At 39.0% G+C, this 18,322-nt stretch overlaps 2 pseudogenes; both read left to right on the top strand.

Annotated features, from left to right (window-relative positions):
* Nucleotides 1-18,322, top strand: part of LOC139185793 (craniofacial development protein 2 pseudogene) — a 181,320-nt pseudogene that overhangs the window by 59,615 nt on the left and 103,383 nt on the right.
* Nucleotides 1-18,322, top strand: part of LOC139185792 (craniofacial development protein 2 pseudogene) — a 62,011-nt pseudogene extending 43,689 nt beyond the window's left edge.

The raw sequence follows: 18,322 nt of genomic DNA, 5'->3' as shown, positions 1-18,322 counted from the left end.
CCAAACAATTTTCTTGGCATGTCTTATTGTTCTAGGAACAATTATGTTCCTATTCCTGTTTCTAAAGGAATTCCATGTGCTGACAGGTTTAAGCATTAGGTCCTAGACCTAATACGCAAGAAAGATCTGATTGTATTGATTGAGGCAGACTGATCAGGACTTGCCTCACTTGCGTAGGTCAGTTCCTTAAACCAAATGGCAGATGTACAGTGTCAAGAGGTGGAATAGCTGTTGAAGAGATTACCTTAGTGTCTGCTACACAAGTGAAGCCAGTATTAGGGGTGAAAGATAAATGGCAAAATATAAGCATGAAACAGGTCAACTTAGAGCTGGGTGTTGGCTGGAAAATGCCTTTCCTGTATGATCTGGGTGACTTGTTTGACCACATAAGAAATAAGTATAACCAATATCTGATATTTTAACCTAATAGTTCATTGTATGTGAGTATGATACAAGAGATACCTTTCTTATAATTCAGTTCTTTAAATTCTTTTATAATCATTTCTCAAAAATTAAATTTCTTGTCAGTATCCTAAAAATAATAGTGTGACATATATGTGAGAAAGTACTGAGTATTTTACAAAACTGAGAATTTTAAGATTTTAAAATTTACCAGTTGTCAAAAACATAGAGTTAATTGTAGATATAGCTCTACACTAATCTCTGGATGACTAAGCATTTCACATTAAATAAAATTTTTATTTATTAAGTCACTTTCAGTCAGACCTGTGACTACTAGGGTTACATGCACAGTATTAAGACCATAGTATATGGAAGCATGTACTTCAGGATTTTAGAATTTCATTTTAATCATTGAAGATGTATAATTTTGTTTTTTAAAAAGTCAAGAAGCTCACAATGAAATACACTTTATGTTTAAAATGGTTTTTATTTCGTTATCTTAGTACCTTTGAAATTATTTTGAAAGGATTATAGAATTAAAAAGAGGGGAGCATACTTCAAGAGTAGCATATGGACTTCTACTGTGGTGGTTCTGCCTTTGTTTTCAATGCTATTCAAATCCAGCACAATGGAAATGCTTTGGAGTAATTTTGCTAAAACATAAATCTGATCATGTTGCTCCTCTGCTTTAAACATCAGCAGCCACTTACAGCCCTCTGGTTGGATCTCAAACTCCTTAGCTCGGCCATAGGGCCATCAGGAGAGACCTCTACTTACCTTTCTATTTCCCTTGCCGACTTACTTCCCTACTCCCAGTCCATCTTCCAACCACCTTGACAAAGTATTTGGAATTTCCCAATCACCAAATTCTTCCATGCTTCTGCCTGGAGCACCTTTCATCCCCCTTTCTTACTAATCAGCTTTCTTCTTTAGGATGCTCATACAGGATTATAACTTCCAGTTCAGATACTCCTCCGAGGAATATACATGTCACTCTGGACTGATGTCTGCCATTGCACTGTCTACAAATTTAGTTGAAGATGTCTATTGGCTTATTCTTTTTCCCTATCAGAGGACCATGTCATCTTTGCCTTTTTACCTCCCTCCAGAGCTCAATAAAATATTTGGCAATTAAAAGGCACTTAATAAGCATTTTTGGGGCTGAATGAATTTACCTTTTCTTACATTTGCTAGTAATTAAAATAGCTATCATTTGTTAAAAAAACTTTTACATGCAAGCACTGTATTAGAGGCTTTACATTTTTATTTATTTATTTTTTTCCCTAATTTTATTTTATTTTTTAAACTTTACATAATTGTATTAGTTTTGCCAAATATCAAAATGAATCCGCCACAGGTATACATTTTTAATTTCATTTAATTTTCACAGTTATCATATGAGTAGGATTCACTCCTCATTTTAATGGATGAGAAAATGGGCTTAGAGAAGTTCAGTAATTTATCTAAAATTAAGTAACAGAGCTGGGATGAACCTCAAATCTGTCAGGTTCCAGATCTCTGCTTTTTTTCTCTATGTAAGACATTATGGAGATCCTCCCTAATCCCTAAGGATGAGAAGGTGCCAGTCTCACTGTTATTCCAGGCAAATATTCACACAGTAAGAAGTGTTCCAAGATAAACAGGCATCATTTCCATGGCTTAGAGTTATCATCATCTTCGAAAACAATTTTAATCAGAAGCTGAAAGTATAGGAAATAGGATTCATACTCTCAGGAATCCAGATCCAGAGATAGGTCAGCTGTCCAGCCAAGTGGAATGAGTCTTAGTGCCTAAAGCTCCATCCCAGCAAGAAACTGGAATACTAGGGGGCAGAAATTAAAGACCAGAAGTTGAAATGTATCTAAGTTGATAGGGTTAGGAACTAACATATGGCCACCCAGGAATCAGGATAGCAAGTCTATGACAACAAGGCTAATTCTTACATCCCACTTAAAATATATTGAATCTTTTAGTGTATTTCCTACTCTAGACCCAGAAATTGAGCAATGATATGGGGAGAGGAGGTAAATGGTGGACCCCAGAGATTTCCAGAATCATCACAGTTTATCTCACTGGTGAGTCAGACAATGAGTCAAGAGAAAAAATGTGCCAAGCAACTTCCTAGGTGGGAATTTCTGTGAAACACTTGATAAATTAGTGTTTAGGAAGAGAACACTAATCCCTGACCCATCCTAAACTTAGAAAAAGTCCTTAATTATAGTCTTTATTGACTCTTTCATACATTATTATGTGTAAAGGAAAGCTAAAGAGAGTATATTTTAAAAATATGATCATTGGATTTTTTTGGAATGTACTCAGTCGTGTCTGACTCTTTGCAACCCTTTGGACTGTAGCCTGCCAGGCTACTCTGACCATGCGATTTTTCAGAAAGAATACTGGAGTGGGTTGCCATTTCCTACTCCAGAGGATCTTCTCAACCCAGGGATCGAACCCACATCTCTTGTGTCTCCTGCATTGTAGGAGGATTCTTTACCATTGTGCCACCTGGGAAGCCCTTGATTCTTTCTTTTTGTGTGTGTGTAATTTTTTTAAATTTAAATTTATTTATTTTAATTGGAGGCTAATTACTTTACAATATTGTATTGGTTTTGCCATACATCAACATGAATCTGCCATGGGTGTACACGTGTTCCCCATCCTGAACCCCCCTCCTACATCCCTCCCCGTACCATCCCTCTGGGTCGTCCCAGTGCACCAGCCCCAAGCATCCTGTATCCTGCATTGAACCTGGACTGGCGGTTCGTTTCTTATATGATATTATACATGTTTCAATAAAACATGTATAATTCTCTCAGATCATCCCACCCTCTCCCTCTCCCACAGAGTCCATAAGACTGTTCTATACATCTGTGTATCTTTTGCTGTCTCACATACAGAGTTATCATTACCATCTTTCTAAATTCCATATATATGCGTTAGTATACTGTATTGGTGTTTTTCTTTCTGGCTTACTTCACTCTGTATAATAGGTTCCAGTTTCATCCACCTCATCAGAACTGATTCAGATGTATTCTTTTCAATGGCTGAGTAATACTTCATTGTGTATATGTACCACAGCTTTCTTATCCATTCATCTGCTGATGGACATCTAGGTTGCTTCCATGTCCTGGCTATTATAAACAGTGCTGTGATGAACATTGGGGTACACGTGTCTCTTTCCTTTCTGGTTTCCTTAGTGTGTATGCCCAGCAGTGAGATTGCTGGGTCATAAGGCAGTTCTATTTCCAGTTTTTTAAGGAATCTCCACACTGTTCTCCATAGTGGCTGTACTAGTTTGTGTTCCCACCAACAGTGTAAGAGTGTTCCCTTTTCTTCACACCCTCTCCAGCAGTTATTGCTTGTAGACTTTTGGATCGCAGCCATTCTGACTGGCATGAAATGGTACCTCATTGTGGTTTTGATTTGCATTTCTCCGATAATGAGTGATGTTGAGCATCTTTTCATGTGTTTGTTAGCCATCTGTATGTCTTCTTTGGAGAAATGTCTATTTAGTTCTTTGGCCCATTTTTTGATTGGGAAGTTTATTTTTCTGGAATTGAGCTGCAGGAGTTGCTTGTATATTTTTGATATTAGTTGTTTGTCAGTTGCTTCATTTGCTATTATTTTCTCCCACCTTGATTATTTCTTAATCCCACTGAATACTTTCCCTTACTAAGAGGTCTTCTTTTTCTTAGAAGTAGCCTAACAGTTCAAGTGATTTTCCTTTTGTTGTTAAGTTTTAGGTATTATGTTCTCTTTTCAAGGCCTATTTCAAAAGGCCAGTACATAGCTCAGTTCAGTTCAGTTGCTCCGTTGTGTCCAACTCTTTGTGGCCCCATGGACTGCAATCTGCCAGGTTTCCCTGTCCATCACCAACTCCTGGAGCTTGCTCAAGCTCATGTCCATTGAATAGGTGATACCATCCAACCATCTCATCCTCTGTAGTCCCCTGCTCCTCCTGCCTTCAACCTTTCCCAGCATCAGGGTCTTTTCCAATGAGTCAGTCCTTAGTATCAGACAGCCAAAATACTGGATTTTCAGCTTCAGCATCAGTCCTTCCAATGAATATTCAGGACTGATTTCCTTTAGGATTGACTAGTTTGATCTCCTTGCAGTCCAAGGGACTCTCAAGAGTCTTCTCCAGCACCACAGTTCAAAAGCATCAGTTCTTCGGTGCCTAGCTTTCTTTATGGTCCTACTCTCACATCCATACATGACTCTGGAAAAACCATAGCTTTGACTATGGACCTTTGTTGGCAAGATAATGTCTCTGCTTTCTAACGTTCTGTCTAGGTTGGTCATAACTTTTCTTCCAAGGAGCAAGCATCTTTTAATTTCATGGCTGCAGTCACCATCTGCAGTGATTTTGAGCCCAAGAAAATAAAGTCTATCACTGTTTCCATTGTTTCCCCATCTATTTGCCATGAAGTGATGGAGAAGGAAATGGCAACCCATTGCAGTATTCTTGGCTGGCGAATCCCATGGACAGAGGAATCTGGGGGACTACAGTCCATGCGGTTGCAAGAGTTGAACACAACTTAGCAACCAAAGAGAAAGAGATGAGACTTGATGCCATGGTCTTAGTTTTTGAATGTTGAGTTTTAAGCCAGCTTTTTCACTCTCCTCTTGCACTTTCATCAAGAGGCTCTTTAGTTCCTCTTTGCTTTCTGCCATAAGAGTGGTATCATCTGCATATCTGAGGTTATTGATATTTCTCCTGGCAATCTTGATTCTAGTCTCTGCTTCACCCAGCATGGCATTTTGCATGATGTATTCTGCATGTAAGTTAAATAAGCAGGGTGACGATATACAGCCTTGACATACTCCTTTCCTAATTTGGAACCAGTCCATTGTTCCATGTCTGATTCTAACTGTTGTTTCTTGACCTGCATACTGATTTCTCAGCAGGCAGGTAAGGTGTTCTGGTATTCCCATCTGTTGAAAAATTTTCCGCACTTAGTACATAGGTAGGCCCTTCCTTTACTTTATCATCAGTCAGATCTTACCTGATGCCAAGTGTCTATAGTACTCTTCTTCTCTACTTGGTCCTAACTGTGAACTTAGCTTATCCTTTTGTCCTGTCCAGACCTTGAACAGAAGAGGTTTAAGAGGCTTTAGCCCAATACTATGAGATTCGGCATCAAGCCACCTTGTTACCAAACCAAACTGGGGTTCCATCATCCTATGCCCAACAAAGCCAGTCATTAACACTGGATATTATGAAGGAAAGTACAGCATTTTTTGCAAGGCACAAAGCAAGGAGAATAGGGAGCTCATATTCTAGAGACCTGAACTCTCAAGGAAGAAGTCTTAAAAGGCAGTATTAGGGTGGGTGTTGAAGGGCGTGTGGTCAGCTCATGAACTTTCTTCTGATCAGTAGTTAATAAGTTAACAGGGTGATATTTTGGGAATTTTAGTCATCAACTTTCTCATTACATTCAGTCTGGGGTCTTTGTGCTGTGGTTAGCATGTAGTCATCATCTTCCACCTGGGTGGGAGTCTTAATTTCTGCAAAACAACTCAAGGATATAGGTCAGATTGTTAGGTCTATCCCTTGAGGAGGAACTGTTACATTGTTTAAGCTATCAATGCTTTTCTTTTCTTTTTTCTTTTTAATTCATTTTTTATTGAGGGATAATTGTTTTACAGAATTTTGCTGTTTTCTGTCAAACTTCAACATGAATCAGCCATAGGTATACATAAATCCCCTCCCTTTTGAACCTCCCTCCCATCTCTCTCCCCATCCCACCCTTCCAGGTTGATTCAGAGCACCTGTTTGAGTTTCCTGAGCCATACAACAAATTCCCGTTGGCCATCTGTGTTACATATGGTAATGTAAATTCCTGTGTTACTCTTTCCATAAACCTCACCCTCTCCTCCCCACTCCCCATGTCCATAAGTCTATTTTCTATGTCTGTTTCTCCATTGCTGCCCTGTATATAAATTCATCAGTGCCATTTTTCTAGATTCCATATATGTGCATTAGAATACAATATTTATCTTTCTCTTTCTGACTCACTTCACTCTGTTTAATAGGTTCTAAGTTCATCCACCTCATCAAAACTAACTCAACTGCGTTCGTTTTTATGGCTGAGCAACATTCGATTGTGTATATGTACCACAACTTCTTTATCCATTCATTTGTTGATGGACATCTAGATTGCTTCCATGTTCTAGCTATTGTAAATAGTGCTGCAATGAACAATGGGATATATGTATCTTTTTCAATTTTTGATTCCTCAGGGTATATGCCTAGGAGTGGGATTTCTGGGCCATATGGTGATTTTATTTCTAGTTTTTTAAGGAATCTCCATACTGTCTTCCATAGTGGCTGTATCAATTTACATTCCCACCAACAGCACAAGAGTGTTCCCTTCTCTCCTCACCTTCTCCAGCATTTATTGTTTGTAGACTTTTTGATGACGGTTCATGGCAAATAGATGGGGAAACAGTGGAAACAGTGGCTTACTTTATTTTTCTGGGCTCCAAAATCACTGCAGATGGTAATTGCAGCCATGAAATTAAAAGACCCTTGCTCCTTGGAAGGAAAGTTATGACCAACCTAGACAGCATATTAAAAAGAAGAGACATTATTTTGTCAGCAAAGGTCCGTCTAGTCAAGGCTGTGGTTTTTCCAGTAGTCATGTATGGATGTGAGAGTTGGACTATAAAGAAAGCTGAGTGCTGAAGAATTGCTGCTTTTGAGCTATGGTGTTGGAGAAGACTCTCGAGAGTCCGTTGGACTGCAAGGTGAGCCAACTAGTCCATCCTAAAGGATATCAGTCCTGGGTTTTCATTGGAAGGACTGATGTTGAAGCTAAAACTTCAATACTTTGGCCACCTGATGTGAAGCACTGACTCACTGGAAAAGACCCTGATGCTGGGAAAGATTGAGGGCAGGAGTAGAAGGGGACAACAGAGGATGAGATGGTTGGATGGCATCACCAACTCAATGGACATGAGTTTGGGTAAACTCTGGGAGTTGGTGATGGCCAGGAAGGCCTGGCTTGCTGTGGTTCATGGGATTGCAAAGAGTCAGACACGACTGAACTACTGAACTGGACTGACTGATTCTGACCAGTGTGAGGTGATATCTCATTGTGGTTTTGATTTACGTTTCTCTAATATTGAGCGATGTTGAGCATCTTTTCATGTGTTTGTTAACCATCTGTATGTCTGCTTTGGAGAAATGTCTGTTTAGGTCTTTTCTCCACTTTTTGATTGGGTTGTTTGTTTTTCTGGCATTGAGTTAAATGAGCTGCTAGTATATTTTGGAAATTAATCCTTTGTCAGTTGTTTCATTTGTTATTATTTTCTCCCATTCTGAGGGTTGTCTTTTCACCTTGCTTATAGTTTCCTTTGTTGTGCAAAAGCTTTTAAGTTTAATCAGGTCCCACTTGTTTACATCTATTTTTATTTCCATTACCCTAGGAGGTGGGTCATAGAGGGTCTTGCTTTGATTTATGTCATCAAGTGTTCTGCCTATGTTTTCCTCTAAGAGTTTTATAGTTTCTGATCTTACATTTAGGTCTTTAATCTATTTTGAGTTTATCTTTGTGTATTGTGTTAGGAAGTGTTCTAATTTCTTTTACACGTAGCTGACCAGTTTTCCCAGCACCATTTATTGAAGAGTCTGTCTTTGCCCCATTGTATATCCTTGCCTCCTTTGTCAAAAATAAGGTACCCATAGGTGCATGGGCTTATTTCTGGGCTTTCTATCTTGTTCCATTAGTCTATATTTCTGTTTTTGTGCCAGTGCCATACTGTCTTGATGACTGTAGCTTCGTAGTATAATCCGAAGTCAGAAAGGTTGATTCCTCCAGCTGCTTTTTTCTTTCTTGAGACTGCTTTGGCTATTCATGGTCTTTTGTGTTTCCATATGAATTGTGAAATTTTTTGTTCTAATTCTGTGAAAAATGCCACTGGTAATTTGATAGGGATTGCATTGAATCTGTAGATTGCATTTGGTAGTATAGTCATTTTCACAATATTAATTCTTCCTACCCAGAAACTTGGAATATCTCTCCATTTGTTTATGTCATCTTTGATTTCTTTCATCAGTGTCTTATAATTTTCTGTGTACAGTTCTTTTGTCTCCTTAGGTAAGTTTATTCCTAGATATTTAATTCTTTTTGTTGCAATAGTGAATGGGATTGATTCCTTAATTGCTCTTTATGATTATTCATTGTTAGTTTATACAAATGCAAATGATTTCTGTGTATTGATTTTGTATCTCGAAACTTTGCTAAATTCACTGATTAGCTCTAGTCATTTTCTGATACTACCATTCAGTTCAGTTCAGTTCAGTCGCTCAGTCTTGTCTAACTCTTTGCGACCCCATGAATCGCAGCACGCCAGGCCTCCCTGTCCATCACCAACTCCCAGAGTTCACTCATACTCACATCCATCGAGTCAGTGATGCCATCCAGCCATCTCATCCTCTTTCATCCCCTTCTCCTCCTGCCCCCATCCCTCCCAGCATCAGAGTCTTTTCCAATGAGTCAACTCTTCACAGGAGGTGGCCAAAGTACTGGAGCTTCAGCCTTAGCATCCTTCCTTCCAAAGAAATCCCAGGGCTGATCTCCTTCAGACTGGACTGGTTGGATCTCCTTGCAGTCCAAAGGACTGTCAAGAGTCTTCTCCAACACCACACTTTAAAAGCATCAATTCTTCAGTGCTCAGCTTTCTTCACAGTCCAACTCTCACATCCATACATGACCACTGGAAAAACCATAGCCTTAACTAGACAGACCTTTGTTGGCAAAGTAATGTCTCTGCTTTTCAATATGCTATCTAGGTTGGTCATAACTTTTCTTCCAAAGAGTAAGCGTCTTTTAATTTCATGGCTGCAGTCACCATCTGCAGTGATTTTAGAGCCCCCCCAAATAAAGTCTGACACTGTTTTCACTGTTTCCCCATCTATTTCCCTACCATTATGGGTACATAAATATGGTTTTCTATGTACAGTATAATGGCATCTGCAAACAGTGAGAGATTTACTTCTTCTTTTCCAATGTGGATTCCTTTTATTTCTTCTTCTCTGATTGCTATAGCTAGGACTTCCAGAACTATGTTGAACAATATTGGACACCCTTGTCTTGTTCCTGATCTTAGGGGCAATGCTGTTAGTTTCTCACCATTGAGAATAATGTTCGCTGTAGGCTTATCATATATGACCTTTGCTGTGTTGAGGTGGGTTCCTTCTATGTCCATTTTTTGAAGTTTTAATCATAAATGGGTGCTGAATTTTGTCAAAGGCTTTTTCTGCATCTATTGAGATGATCATATGGGTTTTATCTTTCAATTTGTTAATATGGTGTATCACATTGATTGATTTGTGTATATTGAAGAATCTTTGCGTTCCTGGGATAAATGCAAGTTGATCGTGGTATGTGAGCTTTTTGATGTGTTGCTGAATTCTGTTTGCTAAAACTTTGTTGAGGATTTTTGCATGTATGTTCATATGTGATATTGGCCTGTAATTTTCTTTTTTTGTGTTGTCTTTGTCTGGTTTTGATATTGGGGTGATGGTGGCCTCGTAGAATAAATTTGGAAGTCTTTCTTCCTCTGCAATTTTTTGAAAGAGTTTAGAAGGATAGGCATTAGCTCTTCTCTAAATGGTTTATTGAATTCTCCTGTGACACCATCTGATCCTGAGCTTTTGTTTTTTGGGAGATTTTTGATCACAGCTTCAATTTCAGTGCTTGTTTGGGTTTCATAATTTCTATTTCTTCCTGGTTCATTCTTGGAAGATTGAACTTATCTAAGAACTTGTCCATTTCTTCCAGGTTTTCTATTTTATTGCCAGGTAGTTGTTCATAATAGTCTCTTAGAATTCTTTGTATTTCTGCATTGTCTGTTTAACCCCTCCTTTTTCATTTCTAGTTTTGTTAAGTTGATTCTTCTCTCTTTTGTTCTTGATGAGTCTGGCTAAAAATTTATCAATTTTGTTTTTCTAATCAAAGAACCAGCTTTAAGTTTTATTAATTTTTACTATTAATCTTTACTATCTTTACTATCATCTTTTTCATTTATTTCTGCTCGGATCTTTATGATTTCTTTCCTTCTACTAATTTTGGGATTTTTTGTTCATCTTTTTCCAGTTGTTTTGGGTGTAAAGTTAGGTTGTCTATTCAATGTTTTTCTTGTTTCTTGAGGATTGTATTGCTATAAACTTTGCTCTTAGAACTGCTTTTGCTGCATCCCATAGGTTTTGAGTTGTTGTGTTTTCATTGTCATTTGTTTCTAGAAATTTTTTAAATTTCCTTTTTGATTTCTTCAGTAACCTGTTGGTTATTTAGAAATGTGTTATTTAATCTCCATGTGTTTGTGTTTCTTGCAGTTTTTTTCTTGTAATTGATATCTAGTCTCATATTGTTGTGGTCAGATAAGATGCTTGATATGATTTCAGTTTTCTTAAATTTACTGAGGTTTGATTTGTGACCCAAGATGTGGTCTATCCTGGAGAATGTTCCACGTGCACTTGAGAAGAAGGTGTATTCTTCTTCATTTGGATGGAATGTCCTGAAGATATCAATGAGATCCATTTCATCTAATGTATCATTTAAGACTTGTGTTCCCTTATTAATTTTCTGTTTTACTGATCTGTTCATTGGTGGGAGTGGGGCATTAAAGTCTCCTACTATTATTGTGTTACTGTCAATTTCTCCTTTTATGTGTGTTAGCGTTTGTCTTATGTACTGAGGTGCTCCTATGTTGGGTGCATAGATATTTACAATTGTTATGTCTTCTTGGATTTATCCCCTGATCATTATGTAGTGTCCTTCCTTATCTCTTGTAATCTTCTTTATTTTAAGGTCTATTTTGTCTGATGTGAGGATTCTTATTCCAGCTTTCTTTTGCTTCCTATTTGCATGAAATATATTTTCCATCCTCTCACTTTAAGTCTATATGTGTCTGTAGGTCTGAAGTGGGTTTCTTGTAGACAGCATATATATGGGTCTTGTTTTTGTATCCATTCAACCAGTCTGTGTCTTTTGGTTGGAGCATTTAATCCACTTACATTTAAAGTAATTATTGATATATAGGTTCCTATTGCCATTTTCTTAATTGTTTGGGGTTTTGTAGATCTTTTTTCTTCTCGTATTTCTTGACTATATAAGTCCATTTAATATTTGTTGTAAAGCTGGTTAGGTGGTACTGAATTCTCTTAACTTTTGCTTGTCTGAAAAGCTTTTTATTTCTCCATCAATTTTGAATGAAATCTTTGTGGAGTACAGTAATCTTGGTTGTAGATTTTCCCCTTTCAGTACTTTAAATATATCCTGCCATTCCCTTCTGGCCTGCAGAGTTTCTTCTGAAAGATCAGCTGTTAAGCATATGGGGTTTCCCTTGTATGTTACTTGTTGCTTTGCCCTTGCTTGTTTTAATATTCTTTCTTTGTGTTTAGTCTTTGTTAGCTTGATTAGTATGTGTCTTGACATGTTTCTCCTGGGATTTATTGTGTATGGGACTCTTTGTGCCTCTTAGACTTGATTGACTATTTCCTTTTCCATGTTGAGGAAATTTTCAACTATAATCTCTTCAAAAATTTTCTCATATCCTTTCTTTTTCTCTTCTTCTTCTGGGACCCCTGTAATTCAAATGTTGGTGTGTTTGATATTGTCCCAGAGGTCTCTGAGACTATCCTCAGTTCTCTATTCTTTTTACTTTATTCTGCTCTTCAGAAGTTATTTCCACCATTTTATCTTCCAGCTCACTGGTTCACTCTTCTGCTTCAGATATTCTGCTATTGATTCCTTTCATCTAGAGTATTTTTAATTTCAGTAATTGTGTTGTTTGTCTCTGTATGTTTATTCTTTAATTCTTCTAGGTCTTTGTTAATTGATTCTTGCATTTTCTCCATTTTGTTGTCATCTTGATGATCTTGATGGTCAAAGCCTTGATCATCTTTACTATCATTATTCTGAATTCTTTTTCAGGGAGTTTGCCTATTTCCTCTTTATTTATTTGGACTTCTGTGTTTCTGTTTTGTTCCTTAATTTGTGTAGTATTTATCTGCATTTTCATTATTATTTTTGTTTTTGGACTCATTGTGTTTGAGGTCTCCTTTTCCCAGAGTTCACTGTTGAATATTTTTCTTCCTTTTGGTTTCTGCCCTCCTAATGTTGGTCCAGTGGTTTGTGTAAACTTTGTATAGGGTGAGATTTGTGCTGAGTTTCTGTTCGTTTGTTTGTTTGTTTTTCCTCTGATGGACAAGGCTGAGTGAGGTAGTAACCCTGTCTGCTGATGATTTGGTTTTGTATTTTTTTGTAGTTGTTTAGATGAGGCATCCTGCACAGGGTACTACTGGTAGTTGGGTGATGCTGGGTCTTGTATTCAAGTGGTTTCCTTTGTGTCAGTTCTCACTGTTTGGTACTCCCTAGGGTTAGTTTTCTGGTAGTCTAGGGTCTTGGAGTCAGTGTTCCCACTGCAAAGGCTCAGGGCTTGATATCTGTGCAACAGTAGCCCTCAGTCCTTCAAAAGCACTGATCTGAAGGGCTTGTCTATGGCAATCAAAGCCTACAGAAACAGATGGGGTGAGGGGCACAGGAGGAGGGAGGTGAGCCTTCCAGAATCAGCAACCAATCCTGGAGCACACCTCCAATCACAGGAGCTTGTGAACATTCATTTGCAGATATTCACCATCTGTAGAAGAGTCTGAGCTTAATAAAATTAATTTTTCTGTCAGTCTTGACTGACAAATCTCTTCTTTCTTGTTTCCGAGTACAATTTCTACAGCATCTCCCACTGCCCATGGAGTAATGTGGGCACACAGCAACCCTATCAATCCTTTTCTTGATGGACTGCTTTTCCTTTGTTTCTTCATTCCTTCACTTCTGTAATTGTTAACTTATGTGTCCACTCTTTGGAACTTGGGAACTGAAGCTTTTTTCCTGCAGACAAGGAATGGGGGACACAGAGGGACTTCTGTATCTGAGAAGGCCCCAGAAGGTTTTCCTTAGTTTTGATTACCTGTTTTCTAAGTAGGAGTAGCCATCATGGTCAACAAAAGGCCAAAATGCAGTACTTGGATGCACTCTCAAAAATGACAGAATGATCTCTGTTCGTTTCCAAGGCAAACCATTCAATATCACAGTAATCCAAGCCTATGCCCCAACCAGTAATGCTGAGGAAGCTGAAGTTGAACGGTTCTATGGAGACCTACAAGACCTTTTAGAACTAACGCCCAAGGAAGATATCCTTTTCATTACAGGGGACTGGAATGCAAAAGTAGGAAGTCAAGAAACACCTGGGGTAACAGGCAAATTTGGCCTTGGAACACAGAAGGAAGCAGGGCAAAGGCTAATAGAGTTTTGCCAAGAGAACACACTGGTCATAGCAAACACCCTCTTCCAACAACACAAGAGAAGACTCTATACATGGACATCACCAGATGGTCAACACCGAAATCAGGTTGATTATATTCTTTGCAGCCAAAGATGGAGAAGCTCTATACACTCAGCTAAAACAAGACCAGGAGCTGACTGTGGGTCAGATCATGAACTCCTTATTGCCAAATTCAGACTGAAATTGAAGAAAGTAGGGAAAACCACTAGACCATTCAGGTATGACCTAAATCAAATTCCTTATGATTATACAGTGAAAGTGAGAAATAGATTTAAGGGCCTGGATCTGATAGATAGAGTGCCTGATGAACTATGGAATGAGGTTCGTGACACTGTACAGGAGACAGGGATCAAGACCATCCCCATGGAAAAGAAATACAAAAAAGCAAAATGGCTGTCTGAAGAGGCCTTACAAATAGCTGTAGAAAGAAGAGAAGCGAAAAGCAAAGGAGAAAAGGAAAGATATAAGCATCTGAATGCAGAGTTCCAAAGAATAGCAAGGAGAGATAAGAAAGCCTTCCTCAGCAATCAATGCAAAGAAATAGAGGAAAACAAAAGAATGGGAAAGACTAGAGATCTCTTCAAGAAAATTAGAGATACCAAGGGAACATTTCATGCAAAGATGGGTTTGATGAAGGACAGAAATGGTATGAACCTAACAGAAGCAGAAGATATTAAGAAGAGGTGGCAAGAATACACAGAAGAACTGTACAAGAAAGGTCTTCACGACAGATAATCATGATGGTGTGATCACTGACCTAGAGCCAGACATCCTGGAATGCAAAGTCAAGTGGGCCTTAGAAAGGTCTTCACGACAGATAATCATGATGGTGTGATCACTGACCTAGAGCCAGACATCCTGGAATGCAAAGTCAAGTGGGCCTTAGAAAGGTCTTCACGACAGATAATCATGATGGTGTGATCACTCACCTAGAGCCAGACATCCTGGAATGCAAAGTCAAGTGGGCTTACGAACAAAGCTAGTGGAGGTGATGGAATTCCAGTTGAGCTATTTCAAATCCTGAAAGATGATGCTGTGAAAGTGCTGCCCTCAATATGCCAGCAAATTTGGAAAACTCAGCAGTGGCCACAGGACTGGAAAAGGTCTGTTTTCATTCCAATCCCAAAGAAAGGCAATGCCAAAGAATGCTCAAACTACCACACAATTGCACTCATCTCACAGGCTAGTAAAGTAACGTTTAAAATTCTCCAAGCCAGGCTTCAGCAATACGTGAACCATGAACTTCCAGATGTTCAAACTGGTTTTAGAAAAGGCAGAGGAACCAAAGATCAAATTGCCAACATCCACTGGATCATCGAAAAAGCAAGAGAGTTCCAGAAAAACATCTATTTCTGCTTTATTGACTATGCCAAAGCCTTTGACTGTGTGGATCACAATAAACTGTGGAAAATTCTGAAAGAGATGGGAATACCAGACCACCTTATCTGCCTCTTGAGAAATGTGTATGCAGGTCAGGAAGCAACAGTTAGAACTGGACATGGAACAACAGACTGGTTCCAAATAGGAAAAGGAGTACATCAAGGCTGTATATTGTCACCCTGCTGATTTAACTTATATGCAGAGTACATCATGAGAAACGCTGGGCTGGAAGAAGCATAAGCTGGAATCAAGATTGCCAGGAGAAATATCAATAACCTCAGATATGCAGATGACACCACTCTTATGGCAGAAAGTGAAGAGGAACTACAAAGCCTCTTGATGACAGTGAAAGTGGAGAGTGAAAAAGTTGGCTTAAAGCTCAACATTCAGAAAACAAAGATCATGGCATCTGATCCCATCACTTCATGGGAAATAGATGGGAAAACAGTGGAAACAGTGTCAGACTTTATTTTTTTGGGCTCCACAATCACTGCAGATGGTGACCGCAGCCATGAAATTAAAAGACACTTACTCCTTGGAAGGAAAGTTATGAGCAACCTAGATAGCATATTGAAAAGCAGAGACATTACTTTGCCAACAAAGGTCCGTCAAGGCTATGGTTTTTCCTGTGGTCATGTATGGATGTGAGAGTTGGACTATGAAGAAAGCTGAGTGCCAAAGAATTGATGCTTTTGAACTGTGGTGTTGGAGAAGACTCTTGAGAGTCCCTTGGACTGCAAGGAGATCCAGCCAGTCCATTCTAAAGGAGATCAGTCCTGGGTGTTCATTGGAAGGACTCATGCGAAAGCTGAAACTCCATTACTTTGGCCACCTCATGCGAAGAGTTGACTCATTGAAACAGACCCTGATGCTGGGAGGGATTGTGGGCAGGAGGAGAAGGGGGTGACAGGATGAGATGACTGGAAGGTCTCACCGACTCGATGGACATGAGTTTGAGTGAACTCCAGGAGTTGGTAATGGACAGCGAGGCCTGGCGTGCTGCAATTCATGGGGTCAAAAAAGTCGGACAGGACTGAGTGACTGAACTGAACTGAACTTAATCCAGAGGGGAATGGGGCAGGACATGAAAGGGAATAACGTTTTTGACAGAGAGGCTAATCCTAAACTTAGCAAAGGAACTGTATTTTAGGTGGATTCAGTGTCAACATTTGGTTCTATTCTAGCTCTGACTATTGGAGAAGGAAATGGCAACCCACTCCAGTGTTCTTGCCTGGAGAATCCCAGGGACGGGGGAGCCTGGTGGGCTGCTGTCTATGGGATCGCACAGAGTGGGACACGACTAAAGCGACTTAGCAGCAGCAGCAGCAGCTCTGACTAAATGCTCAAATTCTTATACAAGCCTCTCATTTTCTAAGACCTGCTTATGCTTCAGTTTGTTCAATTATATTTCTGCCTTGCGTCCTTGTGGCTGGTATCTGACTTAGTATCTTCAACAATGTGAGTCCTGTTTTTTATTATCCATCTCTACTGTCAACCTTTCTCAGAGACTGGACTCTATTCCTGAATGCCAGCCAGGTAGCTAAGTTTACTTGCTGATGGGCATCCCTGATATTGATTTTCTGCCTACTAGGACTTCCACACTACCTTTTTCCGAGTTCCCTGTTTCCCCTCTTGTAGGGTACCGTACTCTGAGTGACAGAACCCAAATGATATCAACTGTTTGAATCTATCTATTTCTGGGGCCTGTAGATATTATGGTGCTCTATACTTTAGCCCAGCAACTTAAAAGAGGACTGTCTGCTCCAAAGCTCTCCCATCAGGGTGTACTTCAACTGGTTGTTGTTGTTTAGTCCCTCAGTCATGTCGACTCTTTTGCAACCCCATGGACTGTAGCCCACCAGGCTCCTCTGTCCATTGGGTTTCCTAGGCAAGAATACTGGTGTGGGCTGCCATTTCCTTCTCCAGGGAATCTTCCAGACCCAGGGATTGAAACCACATCTCCTGCATTGATAGGCATATTCTTTACTGCTGAGTCACCAGGGAAGCCCATGCCTTTACTGGTGGGTGGGTCTAATTCTAGGAGCTGAGACCTCAGAGGCAGCTCCACCAGGAAACTGTTAACTCAAATTGTGTGTCTAGAATTTACTTTGCCTTTAGTTAGTAGAGTTTCCTAGACTTTTAGCACTTGGTGGAAATTAAGCAATCTAGAAATTTTGAGGTTAAAAATTACTTTAGAGTGGGAATATTGTCAAGTAGGAATGTGAGTAGTATAGCAATATCAGGACACGATATGCATTATATTGAAATAAGGTATTTTAATTTGGAACTCTATGTGAAAGACTTCAATTGCTTCTGAACATTAATATCTCGAGACTTGATGTAATCTTATTCACATATGTTCCACATTATTCAGTTTAAAGGGAAGGAAGAGTACCCAGTTTCTTCAAATGAGAAACATAACTCAAAAGAAAAAATTCCCAAACACTTGAAAATTAATTTGCATACTCTTTGGGGAGAGGAAGAATTTTTAAAAATTAATTTCAGCATCCTTTAAGAATGAACACACACACTCCTGGGCATATATCCAGAGAAAAACATGGCCTGAAAAGACACATGCATCCAATGTTTATTGTAGCACTATTTGTAATAGCCAAGACATGGGAGCAAACTAAGTGTCCATTGACAGAGGAATGGATATATAAGATGTACTACATATATGTGATGGAATATTACTCAGCCACTAAAAAGAATGAAATAACGCCATTTGCAGCAACATGGATGGAATTAGAGTGTCATACTGAGTGAAGTAAGTCAGACAGAGGAGAAATATCATATAACATCCCTTATATGTTGAATCTCTAAATAAATGATACAAGTTAACTTACAAAACAGAAAGAGACTCACAGACTTGGAAAACAAACTTATGGTTGCTGGGGGGAAGGGATAGTTAGGGACTTTGGGAAGGTCATGTACACACTGCTATATTTAAAATGGATAACGAACAAAGATCTATTGTATAGTACATGGAACTCTGCTCAGTGTTATGTGCCAGGCTCGATGAGAGTGGGGTTTGGGGGAGAATGGATACATGTATATGTATGTCTGAATCCCTTCACTGTTCACCTGAAACTGCCACAACATTGTTAATTGGCTATACCCCAATAAAAATGGTTTGGGTGTTAAAAAATAAGTAAGTAAAGATTCAAGTTGCTCAAAAAAAAAAAAAAAA

This window comes from Bos indicus, chromosome 11 (genome assembly GCF_029378745.1).
Source record: "Bos indicus isolate NIAB-ARS_2022 breed Sahiwal x Tharparkar chromosome 11, NIAB-ARS_B.indTharparkar_mat_pri_1.0, whole genome shotgun sequence".
In the NCBI taxonomy this organism is placed as follows: domain Eukaryota; kingdom Metazoa; phylum Chordata; class Mammalia; order Artiodactyla; family Bovidae; genus Bos; species Bos indicus.
Note: the sequence above shows the minus strand (reverse complement) of the source record. Positions and strands in the feature narration are given on the sequence as shown.